Raw genomic sequence first — 18,743 nt, 5'->3', positions numbered from 1 at the left:
GTATTTAGCTGAATGTCAAGCAGTTAGAAAGTGTTATTAACAGATAGGTCCTTTAGCCCCTAGAGAATAAATTCTCTATGTTACTTTCACATGCTTCATAGCCCTCGGGCTACTGGGCACGAAGAGGCAGCATTCAAGGCATTCACCATTCAATAAGCCTTTAATGAAGTCTTCTTTGCATTTATACCAAACTAGGAGATATCCCTGTTTCTAGTTCTCCTCCCTCCCTCTGTCACCTCATCTAATAAAGATCATCAAGATAGGTTGAAAGGGGAGTTCGTAGTCATCTCTTCTAATCAGGAGATCCCTGAAAGCCGAACATTTAAATGTTCTCTTCTTGAAATAAAAATACCATAGTTTTAGTTAGGAATGTGCTATGTTGAAAATAACAGAAAAACTGACCTCTGTGGCTTAAACAAGTAAGGATTTATTTTCCTTCCGTAGCTGGAGGAAGGGAGGTGCAGCTTTGGCTCAGCTCTTAACAGTGCAACATCTAGTGCCTCTATAGTTCTCTTGGACACAGATGGCTGCTTTCGAAGAAGAAATAAGTGGAAAGTGATGGTGAGTTCTATGATGTCATCTTTCATTAGAAACAAATAGCTTTCCTAGAACAACTTCACATTTCCTTTGAGGTTTCATTGATCAGAACTGGGTACTCTCGCCATGTGTAAGCTGCTAGAAAGGATGGAAAACTAGGGGTGGAGTGCAGCTTTAGGCTTATACCAGTGTCTCTCCATGGAAGCACTTTTGATGTTTTGAATGAATAATTCTTCAGTATGTTAGATTGTCTCATGTCATGTTCACCAAGCTAGTTCCTCTTCCCAATAATTTTGAAACCAAAAATACATCCACAGTATTCAAACCACTCCCTAGGGGTGTAGAATTGTCCCATTTGTGACTCACTAGATTACATAAATTGTCTACTATCACTTAGGTCTGGGCACTTTGCTAGCACAAATAAAATAAAGATTTGTAACAAAAGAAAAAGAAAAAAATATATACATAGGGGAGGCAACATTCCCTGCCTCATCTACCAGACTGTGTAGATTTCTTATTCAAGTAATGAAATGTAAAATTTTAGTGTTTTAAAGCATTTCATACCATTTAAATATTTAACATTATACATAATAGATTCCCCTCTTTTCCTCTCCCCTTCCTTCTTCCTTCCTTCCTTCCCTCCCTTTTTTTCTCTTTCCTTTTCTCTTTCTCTTTTATTCTTTTCTTTCTCTTCCTCTTCTCCCCTCCGTCTTGATTTTTTTCTTTCTCCTAACAAAGCAGGCTTATTACTATTCACACTTGGGGAAAAACAGTCCAAAACGGTTTACTTCTGACCTTTTATTCCTGTTTTCTGGAAGCAAATAGAAATTATAAATTATTCTTGGTGTTCGTAGAACTTTCCTGTGTTTTTCATGATGATCTATTATCATGAAATGAGCACTTAGTGTTAAACTCTGCAATCTATCCTCAAATATGTTTCAGAATTCTTTCTTTTTCCTTCCTCCCTCTCTTTCCCTCTCTGAACATTGGGTCCTAAAAATACTGGGTGAAGCAGGACATAGACATCCACAAGGGAGTTGGGGAGAGGTGTAGTGGCTCAAGGTGAGGTTTCAGAGTGAGAGGACAGCCTGTAACGGGTGGGTTGCCCTGGACCAGGTGGCGGAGCTGAGGAAGGGCCTGGCGAATTTCAGGCTGGCTGGACGTCACAGCCCAACTCAGTGCAGGGTGTCACAGCACACAGTAGAATGAGAAATTGTGTCTCACAGAGGGTCAGCTTAGCTGGGGGAGCCAGAGTGCTAAGGTGAAGGGAAGGGACATGTAAATGAAGCGAGCAGCAAGTGAATACAAAGTCGGACCTATGCTAGGAGAAGCCTGACCTGTGGTGTCAGAACACGAGACCCCCATTTAAATTTAAACTTCAGATAAACAATGAAACTATACTGATGCTTTTAAAGAAATAATAGTTATACATATAAGCAGTATAACTTTTCTTGGGACACACTGATACTACAAAATAATTCGTTGTTGCTCTGAAATTCAAATTTAACTGAGCATCCTGTATGTTACCTGGCAAGTGTTCTACAAGGGGATAAGGGACTTCATGTGGCAGGCAGCCCAGGCTTCCAGGGTTGGGTAAGCAGTAAACCTGGATGGATCAGGGGTCATGGCAGAGGCAGGAGTTTGGTTATATAGAGGGCATCTTATCAAATAGGTAAATATGTAAGCACAATGAGATCTGGGTTTCTCATCGTTGGAGAAGGAGTTTGCATTTATTGAAAGAAATAAAGAAAACCAGAATAGGCCCTGTGAGGTTAGATTGGAATTGGTTATTGATATGAACTCACAGTTTTCAGGATTTATAGCTAGATCTAGAAATAAATATAGAGGTAAAACTCTGTGTCTGTATATGTGTGTGTGTCTGTATGTGCATGTGTGTATGTGTTTGTGTGTGTATACATATATTCACGAGGCTTCCTTCCACTTGGAAGGACTGGAGTAGCAATACTTCAAAAGCAATAAGCACACACTGTACACCCAGATCTTGGCTTCTCCAGGGGCTCTTGAGAAATGACTGATTCCAGTGTTGGAGCACGGCAAATATTAGGTGAACCTGGTATATCTTGTTGAGCCAGGAATGTTGGAAACATGGCAAAAGAAAAAGAAAGCACCTTGAAAGAACTGCTACTGGCCCAAAAAAGGTTCGTTTGAAGATTAAAATAAAAATTTTGTTAAATAATTATAACCCACCTAATAAAAATTGGAAACTATGAACCAGTATAGGTATAAATAAATGATATGGTTTGACTCTGTGTCCCCACCCAAATTTCATCTTGTAGCGCCCGTAATTCCCACGTGTTGTGGGAAGGACCCAGTGGGAGATGACTGAATCATGGGTCTCATGAGATCTGATGTTTTTTAAAAACAGGAGTTTCTATGCTCCAGCTCTCTTTGCCTGCTGCCATCCACGTAAGATGTGACTTGCTCCTCTTTGCCTTCTGCCATAATTGTGAGCCCCCCTCAGCCATGTGGAATGGTGAGTACAATCAACCTCCTTCTTTTGTAAATTGCCCAGTCTCAGGTATGTCTTTATCAGCAGCATGTAAATGAACTAATACAATAAGTAAATGAATAAGTTAAAATTTTGATGAGGAACAGGGTGTTTCCTTCCCACAAAATACTAATTGCAAAGGGATAGAGAATACAATGGAGAGGCCTGGCAGACATCACTTTAGTCAAGTGATAAAGGTAATATGAAGTTGGTAAGAAGACAAATCAAACTTGGGCACAATGTGATAGAATGAAAGGACACCTCATCACTTCTGTCTTATGCCTACCAAAGATGCTAACCTGAATCTAATATCAAGAAAACAGCAGGTAAACCCACATTGAGATAAATTCTACAAAAGCTAATGCTTGTAATATTCAAAAGTTCAAGGTCATGAAAGTCAGCAAAACTGAGCAGCTGTGTCAGAGTGAAGGGGACTAAAGGAAATATGGCAGCAAAACACAACATGTCATTCTGATTTGGACTTTTCGGTACACTGGATATTATGAGGATAATTGGTAAAAGTTGAACAGGGTCTGAGAATGAGATTGTAGTAAGGTATCAACATTAGTGTCCTGATATTGATGGTTATATTATGAGTATGTATTCTCCCTCCCTCTCTTTCTCCCTTCCTCCCTTTCCCTTTTCTTTCTTCCTTTCCTTTCCTCTTCCTTCCTTCCCCCCTTCCTTTCTTTCTTTTTTTCTTTCTTTCTCTTTCTTTCTTTCTTCTTTCTTTCTCCTTCCTTCCTTCCTTTTTTCTCTTTCTTTCTTTTTCTTTCTTTCCTTCCTTCCTTCTTTCTTGTTCTTTCTTTCCTTCTTTCTCTCATTTCCTCTCTTCCTTTATTTCTCTTTTATTTGTTTGTAAAATCCCTTTTTCTGTAGAACACACACACAAATTTTCACAAATATCTGAGTGTAATGAAACATCAGGTTGGCAACTATTTTTAAATAATTCAGAAAAAAGTGATTTCTACCATACTTGCAAGTTTTCTGTAGGTTTGAGATTCTTGTTCACCTAAATGTTTTAGGTGCTGACTGCTATAATTGCTATTAAATGCTTGAATACAGGTACAATTTGATTAACTGGAATGCGTGAGGTATGGTATTTTCATTAATTGAACTTAATGGTTAACCAAGAGAGAAATAGAAATTCCCTTTTCTTCAATCTTTGTCTGGCACATTTCCAGATATATTAATATGTGTCACTGCCTTAGAAAGTTGAGTAGAATGCTCTTGCAATAAAGGTACTTGACAATCCATCCGCCTTATGGCATGTCATCTATCAATGTCATTTATAAAGTCATTCAGAGGTGCTACTCAGGTGAAACAGACGGTGATAAATCTGTGATCATTCAAAAGATATGGCTTCTAAAACTGCTTTCATGGGTAAATCCTTGATACTGGCTAAGGCAAGCAGGAAATCTGGTTATAGTTCAATGATTCAGAAAGTGTGGTTTTCTTATCAAAAGTGGTGTCGAAATTCTCCTCCCATCTCAATTTGATAAAAACTTCTGGCAATATAGACATTAGGTCTTCCTCTAATTCCTGAAATGGAAAGTGCTATGTGCCTTATGTTATTGGGGTTCTGTGCCTCAGGGTCTTCATTGTAAAATGAAATATTGATAGTATTTATTTCACAGAGCTCTTATTCAGGCCATGAGAATAAAGTACTTGGATTGAAAGAGCTTAGTAAAAAGTGGCACAATTAGACAAATAAGATTAGTTGATAGAAATCACTACAAGTACCTCCACTTACAGTTTTTATCCCACTGAGGATGTCAGAATCTTAACTTTAAGTTAGTCAAGAGTTTAAGAGTCAAGATATCAAATAGTCTGATATCTGAAAAGGGTCTGTTTATAAAACTTGAAGAAAACAACAGAAGGTTTTTTTTTGGATATGAATGAACATGCTCCACAAAATAACCAAATTTACTTTACTGAAATTCAGAATAAGAAATGAATGCTGATTATATTGAATAAGGCAAGACAATATGTAACAGGTTTTTAAGTTAATTTCTTCCTTCTCTGTTTTGGTGAAAGCACTGCATTTGCATGATTTGATTTTTATGTAACAAAGCCTATATTCATTATGTTGCAAAGGAGCAATTCACTCTGCCGACACCCTGACATTTGTCTCTGTTAGCCTGGGGAAGCATCAGGCCCTCTCTTTGCATGGGTTGCCCCTGAGCTCAACAGTTCTTGTTAATCTGGAGGATCTGTGATCCTACAAGTCCTTACACTGTTTGGCATGGGCTTTTGCTATCATCTGACAATAGGAAGAGTGTCTTCCCCATTAAGGGCAAGCACAGGTTTACATATATTGATCCTTATTATTAATTGTTCAGAATATTAAGGGAAATTTCATGGGTGAGATTGAACAGGGTAGGGAAGTATTTTCAGTTTCTGCTCTGTAATATGGACATTCAAGTCATTATTACTGCTGAGTTGCTAGCATTTTTCAAGCTGTCTTTTAGCCCAGAACAAGTCATAGTTTTAATATTTAAGTCACAAAGATCAGCCCATATAAAGAGAGAGTTTTAAGATTAAAAAATAATACTCTTCCTATCTCTGCGGTGCTTCCCTGAAATTTTTGCTCATCACTCAGCCTCTTTCATTGTTGTAGTCATCATTCAGGGATCACTGGGTGAATGAATAAGTTTTATGCCATCCCTTTCCACCCCTGATACTTCCCAAAAGGAAACATCGTTAGGTACTTATGCCAGTGTTTATACATAGAATTAGAAAAGCAAAAGTTCTTTGTATAATTTATAGTCATCATTTCATATTTAATAGCGTACAATCTTTTTTCAAATTGAAGTTTTAAAATAACTTAATTTGTTTCAGCTTGAATTAATTTCATTGGGATTATTACAATGCCATATCTGCAAAATTTAAATGTTGAAAGATGGAATTAGAGAAAAGAATAATAAGATTTTGTTTCAAAGTTCGTAGGAATGCTACTGATAAATCATAAATAAAAAAAATTAAACAAACCAATATAAAATTTTTCTGTCATGACTGCATTGAATGTGTGGTAATGGAAAGTTGATAAGCAGAGGCTGAATTGGAAAGTGGTTTATTTTAGATATAACAAAAGCCTGGAAGTAGAGTGTTCAAGGCTAACATGGCAAATGATAGATGTGAAATACCCCTGTTTTATTCAGTTTCTCAATCAGCCATCCTTAGCACGTGGCCTTTAACCTCAGGCTTCTCTACTTCAGCCTGTCATGTCTGTGTTCCAAGGGGAGAGAGAAGGACAAAAGCTTAAAGGCTAAGTGTGTAACTGTCAACTGAGGCAAACTTTCTCACCAACTTGAAGGGAAGTCACGCTCAAAGACTTCTTAAATCCTGTTGGCAAGAAGCATGGTATATGATTACTCCAGTGGCGTTGAATTTTGCAAAGCTAAGTATTTTAAACTGGGCATATTTCTAACTCCCAGAAAAGTAGAATTCTCTGATTAAAAGAAAGAGGAATAGACATCTGTCAGGACACTAGTAGTGTTGGCCACGAATGTCTGAATTTAGATAGATCCTAATAAAAATAACAATCATCAGGTTTCAGAATCTTTCTTCAAATTTGATTAGTGAAATATGTATCCCTTCCTACTACTTACTGAGTGAGAGAAATTTTCCATAGATAAGATAAAGTGTGACTTCATACATTATCATGTTTACTTGGTAATCAGAGTTGCTTGTTTATAATACTTATAATAATTCATTTCCTGATAAATGGAGAAGAAAATACATCCAAAATGACCTCTGTTGTTTCTTTTACATTCTTCTATAATTTAAATATTCTGTGTTTCTGGGATTAATAGATAGAAGGAGAAATTTATGTATTAACAATTATTTAATGGTAACTCAAGTATTTGCCTTTACATTATATATACTATTATTTAGATTTGGAAGGACAGCAAAATTTGAATTTTATTTGTTACTTTATGTGGTACCAACAATACAAATTTAAATATATTTTAAAATAGATTTTAAAACTAATGTGATTCATTAGAAATACATGAAGTGTTGACTTTATAAGTGTTGGATCAATTAATATTTTTGTGCGACTTACCTTTACTATTGACAGCTTTTGTTCTGATTTACGAAGCAAAACAAAATAGCAAATTTGGGGTACATTGGAGCACTTATGTTGAGTTACTCCAGACAAATTATTAAATAAAGTTAGTTACTCATGTATGCATTAATCAAATAATGTATCTCTTTTAAAATTAATTATAAAATTAATGAACTGTTTTCTATTGTCTCATTTAAATGTTTGTTCTAACTGACATTAAGCTAAGTCCTAACAAATAGAATATAGTCTAGTTTTCAGCAATAATCAATTGTTTGTGTGTGTTAGTGTGTTTTGAGTAGAGGAGGTGATATAGCAATTGGTAGTTTGGTAAAAGAAAAGATAGAAAAAGAAGCAGCTCTAAAGTAAAAATTTAAAGCTATGATGCTATCAAAGTTGCACATATTAACTATAAGAAAAAGCCATTTAAATTTGCATTGTGTGTGTGTGTGTTGGGGGGAATGAAGTCAAGAGAAAATATTAAATTACAAAAATAGGGGAAATATAAAAAACTTACAATGCTCAAAGGTAAAGAAAAAACAGAGTTTAAAGGAAATAAAGGTAGTAAGTATATTTTTGAAAAAAAAATCCTAGTTAATGATAATCGCTGTCCCTGAGATATAATACCCAAGAAAAAATAGAAAATTAGGACTGAAAGATATAACAGATGAAAGTTTCCCTTACATGAAGGAAGGACTAATTTTTGTTTAGGTCAAAGAGAAACACAATCTTCCAGAAAGTATGCATAAAACCTGACTTGTATTGGACATATCTTGGCAAGTTATCAACATTCCAGGATTAAAAAAAAAAATCTTCAGGAACCCAGGCGAAAAAGCAAGACCGACTTCAAGAATGAAATAAAAAAAAATTCTAGCTATATGCAGAACCAAAAGAAAATGGGTAATTGTTTACAGTGTTCTGAATGAGCTAAGAACATCACATGAGCCAAATTGATGTCATTTAAGCATGAAGTCAACATTTTCAGTATTCTAAGAATAGCAGCTAGCACCCACTGAATAGTTGCTCTGGGTTAAGTCCTTTTCTTTGGCCTTTACAGGTATTATTGCACTCAATTCTCATAATAATCTCACGAGAGAAGGTACAGTTGTTATGAACAGGTAACTCAATAGACCTCTCTGTGTCACCTAGCATTTCTCTGCTTAAACACTGGGAATTGGGGCCTGTGGTCAAGCAGAGTCTAAATTTGCAGAAATGGAAAAATACAGAACTTGCAAACAGGTTGTGATGGTTAATACTGAGGGTCAACTTGATTGGATTGAAAGATACAAAGTATTGATCCTGAGTGTGTCTGTGAAGGTGTTGCCAAAAGAGATTAGCATTTGAGTCAGTGGGCTGGGGAAGGCAGATCCACCCTTAATCTAGTGGGCACAATCTCATCAGCTGCCAATGGTAAAGCAGGCAGAAAAACGTGAAAAGGGGAGACTGGCCTAGCCTCCCAGCCTACATCTTTCTCCTGTACTCGATGCTTCTTGCCCTTGAACATTGGACTCCAAGCTTTTCAGTTTTGGAACTTGTACTGGCTCCCCTTGCATGGTCTCCACTCCTGCCACCCTGCCTTCTCTTCCCCAGCCTGCAACAATGGCCTCAGAAGGAGTTCCCTATGATCAGTTGACAGAGGAAGAGAAGACTATGGCCAGGTTCACAGATGGTTCTGCATGACATGCAGGCACCACCTGAAAGTGGACAGCTGCAGCACTACAGCCCCTTTCTAGGACATCCCTAAAGGACAACAGTGAAGGAAAATTTTCCCAGTGGGCAGAACTTCGAGCAGTGCACCTGGGTGTGCACTTTGCATGGAAGGAGAAATGACCAGATGTGTGATTATATACTGATTAATTGGTTGTAGCCAATGGTTTGGCTGGATAGTCAGGGACTTGGAAGAAGCATGATTGGAAAATTGGTGACAAAGAAATTTGGGGAAGAGGAATGAGGATGGACCTCTCTGAGTGGTCAAAAACCATGAAGATATTTGTATCCCATGTGAGTGCTCACCAACGGGTGACCTCAGTAGAGGAGGATTTTAATAATCAATTGGATAGGATGACCTGTTCTGTGGACACCACCCAGCCTCTTTCCCCAGCCACCCCTGTCATTGCCCAATGGGCCCATAAACAAAGTGGCCATGGTGGCAAGGATGGATGTTATGCATGGGCTCAGCAACATGGACTTCCACTCACCAAGGCTGACCTGGCTGTGGTCACTGCTGAGTGCCCAATTTGCCAGCAGCAGAGACCAACACTGAGCCCTCGATATGACACCATTCCTTGGGGTGATCAGCCAGCTACCTGGTGACAGGTTGATTATGTTGGACCTCTTCCATCATGGAAAGGGCAGAGGTTTGTCCTCACTAGAATAGACACTTACTCTGGATATGGCTTTGCCTATCCTGTATGCAATGCTTCTGCCAAGGCTACCATCTGTGGACTCATGGAATGCCTTATCCACCATCATGGTATTCCACACAGCATTGCCTCTGACTAAGACACTCACTTTATGGCTAAAGAAGTATGGCAGTGGGCCCATGCTCATGGAATTCACTGGTCTTACCTTGTTCCCCATCATCCTGAAGCAGCATTGAGAGAATGGTGGAATGGCCTTTTGAAATCACAATTACAATTCCAACTAGTGACAATACTTTGCAGGGCTGGGCAAAGTTCTCCTGAAGACTGAGTTTGCTCTGAATCAGTGTCCAATATATGGTGTTGTTTCTCCTATATCCAGGTTTCATGGGTCCAGCAATCGGGGGGGGGGGGGGGACGTGGAAGCAGCACCACTCACCATCACCCCTAGTGATTCACTAGCAAAATTTTTGCTTCCTGTTCCTGCGACATTACGTTCTGCTGGCCTAGAGGTCTTAGTTCCGGAGGGAGGAACGCTGCCACCAGGAGACACAACAACAATTCCATTAATTTGGAAGTTAAGATTGCCACCTGGACACTTTGGGCTCTTGCTACCTTTAAGTCAACAGGCTAAGAAGGGAGTTACAGCGTTGGCTGGGTTGATTGACCCGGACTATCAAGATAAATCAGTCTACTACTGCATAATGGAAATCAGGAAGAGTTTGCATAGAATGCAAGAGATCCATTAGGGTGTCTCTTAGTATTACCATGCCCTGTGATTAAAGTCAGTGGGAAACTACAACAGTCCATTCCAGGCAGGACTACAAATGGCCCAGACCCCTCAGGAGTGAAGGTTTGGGTCACTCCTCCAGGAAAAAAACCATGACCTGCTGAAGTGCTTTCTGATGGCAAAGGGAATACAGAATGGATAGTAGAAGAAGGTAGTCATCAATACGAGCTCCAACCATGTTACCAGCTGTGGAAACAAGGACTGTAATTTTCATGAGAATTTCATTCTTCTTTTGTTAAAAACATGTTTGTCTATGTATACACTTGTACTAAGAAAATATTTTTATTTTATTTTATTTTATCATGTGACATAAGGTTTATTGACTTCATATCAGCATTTAAATATTGTTAACTTTTTGTATTAGTATTTGGGTTGGGGATTGGTGCATTTCCAGTTGTATGAAGGATAGTTGTATTATATCAGGCAGAATTACGACCTTATTATTATCTTTATTTGGAGATTATGATCTCAGGAGATGTGTATGGGTTCAAGTTGAGAAGAGGTGAAGTTGCGATGGTTAATACTGAATGTAAACTTGATTGGATTGAAGGATACAAATTATTGATCTTGGGTGTGTCTGTGAGGGTGTTGCCAAAAGAGAATAACATTTGAGTCAGTGGGCTGGGGAAGGCAGATCCACCCTTAATCTGGTGGGCAATTTAATCAGCTGACAGCAAATATAAAGCAGGCAGAACAATGTGAAAAGGAGAGACTGGCCTAGCCTCCCATCCCACATCTTTCTCCTGTGCTGGATGCTTCCTGACCTTGAACACTCGACTCCAAGCTCTTCAGTTTTGGGACTCAGACTGGCTCTCCTTGCTCTTCAGCTTACAGACAGTCTATTGTGGGACCTTGTGAACATGTAAGTTAATATTTAATAAAGTCCCATATATATATAATGTTCTATTATATATGTTTATTTATTCTATTAGTTCTGTCCCTCTAGAGAACACTGACTAATACACAGGTCAATGGAAAAGATGAGTGGGGCCAATCCTACATCTGCCCTTTGGATATTGGAGTCAAGTAGTCTAGCATATGGGTACACACCATTGTATATTGGCCATTGGTTCAGTGCATAAAGCATCTCCTGGACCAGAATGTCCAGCTCCACGAGAGAGGCACAATCAAGGCCTGGCTTAAAGACAGTTCTCATCTCAGGTCAAGAGGGACACAGCTGGTGGTGTTTAGTAGATAAATTGATAGAAGTGGAGCCAAGGCATTTATAACTATAAGACAAGCACTTGTCATTACTGGGTTCCCTGCAGATGGAAAACAGAACAAGCCATGGAGGCCCCAGGGATCAGGCAGGGCCAAGAGTATCTGATGGCGGAAGGGGGAGCACATCAACAAGACCTTACAAGGCAACTTGCATGGATGCTCTGAAGCAACTTTGAGGTCTCCTTGATGAGGAAAGTTGGCTCAACCTGCTGTAGAGGAGAGTCATTTGTTTGAAGTTTATTCATATTTTATGGCCTCTTTTCAGGTGTCTGACCCTCTTTCCACACACACAAAAAAATCTTATTTACTTACTTTATTGATATTCCTCTGCAGTTGGAATACATTTATTCTCACCATCTTGGCTCCCAAAATCTGTGAATCTGATACCATTTCCTATTCTGATAGTATAATGCCACTCATACACGTTATATCCTTATTTCAGCATAATGTTTGATGGGATCTTTTCTGGTATCTTTTTTCACAATCTCTAACACTAAAACTTAGTGTGTCTTGCAATTTTTTACAAACATATTTTTCATTTATATCAAGAGGACTTTAATTTTTGTGATAGTATAGATTAATTTCATCAGTTCCCCCGCTACTCCGGGTACCATTTAGAACTATTCCTAGACTAAAGTCTGCACTGAACTACAATAAATGTTTAGTCTAGTTTTAGTAGTTATTCCTTTTAAGGACAAATCCCATCATGTACTGGAGTTCACACAAAATGTTTTGAGTTCTGTAGATATCTTCCTGCTAAGAATTTTAAATTCCAAGGTATAATTTGGGGAGATAATTAATTACACCAACATTGTGTCCTATTGGAGGAAAGACCATTTGCCATTTTTCCCTATGCATGTTCTACCTATGCTCACCTAATTCTTAGCAACTTCCTCTTGCTAGCTCCATTCCCAACCCAAGGAAAAAAGATTAACCTGCTTATTCAAATTCATAGATATTGATTGCACACAATTACTAAAGGACATTGCCATTGCATGCACAATCACTGGTTATATCTTCAAAATGAGGAGTCGAGGTCTGGAACTTCTCATTGTCATTTTTTTTTTTTTTTTGTATTGTGTTGTAGAATTGGTAAGCAATGTCAGGAAGTCCTCTTAAATTTTGGTGGCCTTTCTCTGTCTTTCATGCTGTGTCTGAATGGGTAAAAAAAAAACCCCTCCAGCTATATGTTTTTCTCTCACGCAGGTATACCTGAGCCTTCTGCTCTCAATATCTAAAATGTGACATCTTAACATGAGAGAGGTGTTTAGGAGGTCCCTTTCTGACTTAAAGCCTAAGTCAGAGGCTTCAATTTACTTTTTCACCAGCAGAATTAGTTGCAGAATCTTGCAACCAACAAAATGACCTTTATTCCTGTTCTGTTTTGTTCATTCGTTGCCTTACTTAGTAACCAATTGGGAGAGATTCTTGACAGTGACATAGGATTTAAGCTTTCCTAGCCTCCTGACTGCAAAATGATCATAATACCATCAAACGCTATCCCTGACTTCTAAAATTGCTTCAAACATTTGATGAGAAGTTCTGTAGTTATATATAAGTCAAATTTCTACGTTAGCTTTTGCTACCTGAGGACAGAGAGCGTGAATTTTATTTCTTATCCCAGGCAGCAGGTATAGTGCTTGTACACAGAAGGTATTTTTCCAGTGAGTCAGAACATAATCCCAAGTATATAATTTTGAAATCATATTTCTCAGATATTTGAAGTTTCTTATAAGGAAGTATTTAATTTATAATACCCCAAAAGGGATTATGCTAATTTTAAAGATGAGGAAATTGAGACCCCAAGAGATTAAAGGGTATGTTTAAGTTTCCATGAAGAGGAAGTGGCAGAGTTGAGATTCCAGTGGAGATATGCCCAGCTCTAAAGCCAGCTCTTGGCAGAGCATCGCTGTTTCTAAGCTAGCCCGAGGGTACAGGGAGTTTTCAAATTCTCATCCTTAGTCAGCCAACATTATCTCATGCGACTCCATATCAGTTCTCCTGGTTCTGGGCAGCCACTTGGACATTCTTGATGATGAAATATTTTGGTCTGTTGGCTGTTATGCAACCATAGTCAACTAAAAAATATCCTTATGAGAAAGTGTCTTCTCCATTATGCTGTTTATTTACAAAAGTCTTAGAGTAAGATGAGAGGGAAAAGGGGAGACAGGAAATCAAGAAGTTCAGTGAAGGCAAAGCAGGAACATTTGAGAGAAAGAAATGAAATTCCAGCATTTTATTAATATTTAAAAATTATTACATTGTATTCTATTGGTAAGAAATCTCTATATTCTCAGGCTGGTCACTTCTGTATGGCAGAAGTCAAAGGTTGAGTCTCCACCTTCAGCAATTGCCTCCGGCTTGTGTAAAGTTTTCTCTCTACAAGTATTCATGATTGAAGGCTGACTAGAGAATGCGCCAGGAGGAAAATAAAAGCCAGTTCTATCCTGTGCCTTTAGTTATGTACAGTCTAAATTGCACATTAGACTTGGCTACCTTGAGATAATCCTCTCTATAGTTACGATGAGCTAATGGAGTGTAGAGGATTGGCTTTTATTGTTAAATAAATATTGCTAATTTTGGTCACATTTCCTTAGTCTAACCATTCTCTGAATCATTGTAAATAAGCAGAAAAGCAAGGGACGAGTAGCAAACCTTTTGTTATTGTGTATTTATTTCTTTGTTGACTGTTATATGATTGAGTATATTTGTTTTAGTTCTACAAAAACAATGGAAGCAGTTTATTAGAATGCAAGCAATAAATAGGGGAAAAACATAATCCAGGATGTTAAAAAATAGAAATACAAACAACACATCAGGAAAAAATTGTATAAAAATATATATGTCATAATTTTTTAAATGGTTGCTAAAATTATGTCTACAGATTTAGCTCCAAGCACTCTGGCAGCAAAAGAAGAAATGAGAAAATATATTACTTAAAAAATTTGTATCTTCTAGGAGAAGCATACAACTTCTTTTAGTTGTTATTAGAGCGGCAACCATACCTAAGCCCTATTGTTTGTGTACATGGGTTCTTAATGTTTTCTCAATGAATGCTTTTGATGTGCAGGCTGCAGCCAGTTGAACTCGTGCTTTCTAGGGCTTTAGTCCCCTCTTCTATGAAGATTGCTCCAGACCAAATGTGCACCCCTCTAGTTACTGTGGAACACAACACATGAGCAATGGCCACCAGGTTTCATTTGAGATCACGTGCCATTGAAACTCTTTAGTGATACGAGAACCAAGACTGCTTTTTGTCTTCTTGCTTCCTATTTCTGTCCTATTTCTTCTGGAATTCTAGATAATTATGAGCTACGATTTGCCCTATCCTTCTAGATTACAATGTGATGAATTCCTGCTGATTAATTTATATCTCAAATGCATGGCATTGTGAATTCATACTATTTCTGTTCCTTTGAAGGAACACCCAATATTTGAAATCACTCTAGAGCCAGAAAAGATAGCAAAATAAAACAATCTGGTCCTGGAATATAGTAACTTTTCCCAGGGAACAGTAAGAGGGAAATATGCACCAAAGCAAAATTCTATTTTTTTTACTTTCATTATTATATACCTGAAGAAGATATTCTTATTTACAGGTGGGTAATTAACTTATAGCAATTCTAGGACATCAGGAAGCTCATCCTGCAAATTCCCTCGATTCAAAAATAATTTGAGTCAGTAGCTGAGGTTTCAATTCTTTCATTTAATTGGTTGAATCTCATTGGCTTTTTTTCCCAATCACTAACACGTTAGTGTAAATATGTTGAACAGATTCTCTCAAGCCAGAGAATTTGTTCAGAAAATCTCTCTTATATAATGAAGGACACATGACAAATTAAATAGATTTGGATGGGAAGAAGTTGGAAAAAGTGCGTTTAGAATTGATTTAATGCATAACAGCTGAACCCTTAGCTATAGGACAGCTCAGCCAGGGTTCTGATTAGTATCTGATTCAATGTCAGATGCATGAATGATGTAAACTTCTGTACTTACTTCATATCTCTTGAAAGGCCTGACTTGTAGAAAGATTTGGAAATTTTGAATCATCCCAAAGCATTTCTAAATGCTCATATACAAAACTATTATTTTTTGTATTTTTAAATTGCATAGAAGTCAAATGAAAAAATAAATGATAGAGAATATTACCTTAAACGTGCTATATTATTGACCTTCTTACATGAAAAGTCATTTTCTAAAAAAATACGATACAAATCTTTTCTTTAAAACAACAGGAAACTTTAAATTATTTAAATAATCATACTTACTCTAAAATAACTAAGTGACTTACTCAAGCTTTCTTGTTAGGGATGTCTAACAACTCTAGTGAGTTACATATAGTAAGCTGTCTTTTATGAAGTCAAAATAAGAAAGATATTTGTATAATTCTTCTTTGTTTTCTTTATAACAACCTATATTATAAAAAACTTTCTCTTTCTCTTTTTCTTTTTTTTTTCTGAGACAGAGTTTTGCTCTTGTTGCCTAGACTGGAGTGCAATGGTGTGATCATGGCTTACTGCAACCTCCGCCTCTCAGGTTCAAGAGATTCTCCTGCCTCAGCCTCCCGAGTAGCTGGGATTACAGGCGCCTGCCACCATGCCCAGCTAATTTTTGTATTCTTAGTAGAGATGGGGTTTCACCATGTTGGCCAGGCTGGTCTTGAACTCTTGACCTCGTGATCTGCCCGCCTCAGCCTCCCAAAGTGCTGGGATTATAGGCGTGAGCCAGTGAGCCGGGCTGCAAAACCTTTATCTTTAACAGCACATAGATGGCTATTGACAGGTCATAAACAAACAAAAAATAAACATTTCACCTAAAGATTTGATCATCTGTAGGAGGCCTATGTAGTATAGTCATAGAACATTATGACATTATATGAGCATTATAAATATAAATTAAACACAGTCTTTAATATGATTAATATTGTCATCTGGCTTTTGTTAATAATTTTGATAACCACTGAATGGAAACAAAATGAGATTTCAAAAGTGCAAATAATGTGCAATTTTTAGAGAAGGTAAAAAACACAATTTCTTTTTTCCTTTAGTAGGCCTACAGCCAAGCCATTGAGAGACAAGTCCATGGGAGACAAATTAGCTCATGCAGCTGAGATGTCCTGGAGATTTTCCACAGCACCACTTGGCCAGTGCCTAGACAAGGTAATTTACCGTATCTCTAAATGTCCTACTCCCAAGAGCACATTCATCTTGCCTCCCCTTGAAGCAGATCCCTTGAAGAGTTTCATGTTTATGAACATGGAGTAGTATCGTTTGGCCAGCAAAATTAGGAAATGAATTGTGTTTTCAGTAAACTCATCTATTACCTTACTTCAGAGTGATTAAACTCATAGTGCTTGATGAAAATAACCAACTTAAAATGAGGAATGAGCATAAAATATGGTTATGCCCTCAGAGTTCTACCTGTGACAAGAAATGATAATCAAATCAGCTGGGCATTATCAAGCAAAATGATGGTAAGTAAAATAGATATAAGTTTAGAATCATCATAAAATAATGAAAGAGAATACTTTCATTTAGGTTTGTTTTGATACCAACAGGAATCTTTTTTCAAAGTCTGAATCTCATTAGAAAAGGCATGAAAATACACTGAAAGGCATTTATACATTTAAAAAGATGTTAGAGGGCTTGAGGAACTTATAGACAAACATTATTATTTTGAAAAGAAAATTGGCCAAAACCTTTTGAAATGCTAACCTCAAAGAGAGAAATGAGTAATGTTAGTTAAGAGTTTTGATTCTAATCAACCTAAATGCCCATCAATGATAGACTAAATAAAAAAAAAAGTGCTACATATATATACCATGGAATACTATGTAGCCATAAAAGTAATGAGATGGTGTCCTTTGCAGGGACATAAATGGAGCTGGAGGTCATTATCATTAGCAAACTAATGCAGGAACAGAAAACCAAATACCACATGTTCTCATTTATAAGTGGGAGCTAAATCCTAAGAACACATGGACACGTAGATGGGAGCAACACACACTGGGTCCTATCAGAAGGTGGAGGGTATGAGGAGGGAGAGAGGATCAAGAAAAATAACTGTTGGTACTAGGCTTAGTACCAACAGTTGAAATAATCTGTTCAACAAACCCCCGTGACACAAGTTTACATACATAACAAGTTTACGTATATAACCAACCTGCACATGTACCCATGAACTTGAATTAAAGTTAAAAAGGAATTTTGATTCTTAAGAAAGTGGGAGAAAAGTTAACTAGATTAAAATATTGATGAAATACTTTGAAAAGATATTATATAAATATGTATTGTTTTTCTGTGTCTAAACTTCTTAAAACTAGAAATAGTTTAATATTAGAAATTTCCTAAAATATTAATGATACACCACAACACTCTGTTGAGTATTTTTTTTCCAATTTATACCCAGTTTAAAGAAATCACGGTTTCTACTTTGTACTTAGAAAACTACCTCTTTTTATCTAATCCATTATATGTAGTCAAACTAAGTGTGTCAAATGCACATTTATAGAAATGTTCACTTTGTGGGCAAAATAAAGTATGGGAATGGTGTGTTTTTCTCCTGACACAGATCACTACTTCTTCATGATAGACACAATCATTTCTTGTGTCTTATTTATCTGCCTTTCTTTCACCTGCATGATTTTTTTTATTTCTGATAAAATTACATTTTTTAATTATTGAAATGTTTATCAACATATCTGTTCTGATCCAGAGCAAAGATATGGATGCTCATAAGTTTCTTATAGCAGAGAAATTACAACGGTTTGTGGGGAGGGGGTTACTAATAGCAGCTTCTGGAACAACCGCAAAGGCATTATAGGAGGTGGGGAAAACCACGGTTAAGGCAGGCTCTAGATCTTTTATTTATGTATGATTCTAGAGGTTCTGATCCATTGGGCAGAAAAGCAATGAAATAAAAACATTAAGAGAGAGATACAGAGGTGGGTGTGTGGTGGGTGTGAGGAGGAGAACCAGATGGATGATGGTTCAGGCACAAATTTGAAAATGTATTTGAATTTCAAATCCAAATACATTCCCCTAATATGAAGAAAAATCTATTTACATTAAAAAAAATCTGTAAGAATATGCAACACATCTATTTCTTTCCTTCCAAATCAAGTAGTACCTAAAGGACCCAGCAAATAAGGAACAATGCGTCTATTTTTAGAGAAGTATATTTTCCGAGTTTGTTCCTTGCCAATCCAGTATTCCATACTTTTCACTCTGACTTAAGGTATCTGCAACCACATTCTTGTCA

General features: G+C 37.2%; 1 long non-coding RNA gene across 1 annotated transcript; it reads left to right on the top strand.

The window, feature by feature from the left end:
- The first annotated feature begins 454 nt into the window (after positions 1-454).
- Positions 455-11,693, top strand: LOC134809266 (uncharacterized). Its single transcript, XR_010154576.1, has 3 exons — positions 455-561; positions 2,924-3,031; positions 11,531-11,693. It is a non-coding gene; the product is annotated as an uncharacterized LOC134809266 (long non-coding RNA).
- The last annotated feature ends 7,050 nt before the right edge of the window (positions 11,694-18,743 follow it).

This window comes from Pan troglodytes, chromosome 22, assembly GCF_028858775.2.
Source record: "Pan troglodytes isolate AG18354 chromosome 22, NHGRI_mPanTro3-v2.0_pri, whole genome shotgun sequence".
In the NCBI taxonomy this organism is placed as follows: domain Eukaryota; kingdom Metazoa; phylum Chordata; class Mammalia; order Primates; family Hominidae; genus Pan; species Pan troglodytes.
The sequence above is the reverse complement of the archived record's forward strand: the minus strand, read 5'-3'. Positions and strand labels throughout refer to the sequence as shown.